At 35.9% G+C, this 899-nt stretch overlaps 1 long non-coding RNA gene across 1 annotated transcript; it reads left to right on the top strand.

Annotated features, from left to right (window-relative positions):
- Positions 1-309: 309 nt before the first annotated feature.
- Positions 310-696, top strand: LOC116691750 (uncharacterized). Its single transcript, XR_004332543.1, has 2 exons — positions 310-514; positions 600-696. It is a non-coding gene; the product is annotated as an uncharacterized LOC116691750 (long non-coding RNA).
- Positions 697-899: the final 203 nt, after the last annotated feature.

Genomic DNA, 899 nt, shown 5'->3' with positions numbered 1-899 from the left:
ACGGTTGAAAAGAAACAAAAAAGACAATTAAAGTTAAAGTAAGAAGACTGAAGACGGAGCAACTACAACAGGCTGCATGCACGTTGGCGCATGCGCCCATAAAATTCCATGTGTATCATCCAAAAAGTTAGTTGTGCCATCTCCAATGCATTTCCTGTCTGCTCAGAATTTATGCATTATTTATTGCATTTATGCTTATATATCATTATCTTAGCCCATTCCACATTTAGTAGCAGGAAAGTAGCACAGTAAGGACGGGGGCAACATCTCAATGTTGATTGAAAACACCAAAAAAGAATATATTCAGAAAGACAGCCACTAATTGGTCAACACTCACCTGAGAGCATTTCAGGAGTCAAGATGGCTGGAGCCAGTAAATGAATTTATCGTTCCTGAGTTATTGTGCAAAGTCTCAGAAAAGACAGTTCCAGACTGGATTACAAAGCTTCTGGAAGACCCAGGGGAAAACCTCTCTGGAAAGGGTCAGATTCTAGTTACCATTCTAGTTATCGTGGTAAAGAATAAAGCTATTGTGAAATGGTGTGGAACATTATGTAACTTGAATTATGGATTCATAATTATGGATTTATTGTACAAAGACAGTGTAATTCCATGATCTATTAAGAAGCTTCTGGAGGATCTACAATTGCATGGAAGACCTCGTTGAAACAGCACATTGCTCTGCTTCTAAACAAAGAAAGTAAGTCTCTAATTGTCTAACTTTATGTAAAAACATTCAAACATACATTTCAGACACGTAGCCTACTCAAAATACGGATCCAGAGAAACAATAATATGACCATGAATACATACATTTTTTTTATTAACAAATCTATTTATAGGGGGATGGATAAACAATTATACAAAATAAGTGCCAATACAAAATACATTACAAGTAC

Source organism: Etheostoma spectabile, chromosome 6, assembly GCF_008692095.1.
Source record: "Etheostoma spectabile isolate EspeVRDwgs_2016 chromosome 6, UIUC_Espe_1.0, whole genome shotgun sequence".
Taxonomy (NCBI): domain Eukaryota; kingdom Metazoa; phylum Chordata; class Actinopteri; order Perciformes; family Percidae; genus Etheostoma; species Etheostoma spectabile.
This window is presented reverse-complemented; position numbering and strand designations above follow the sequence as displayed.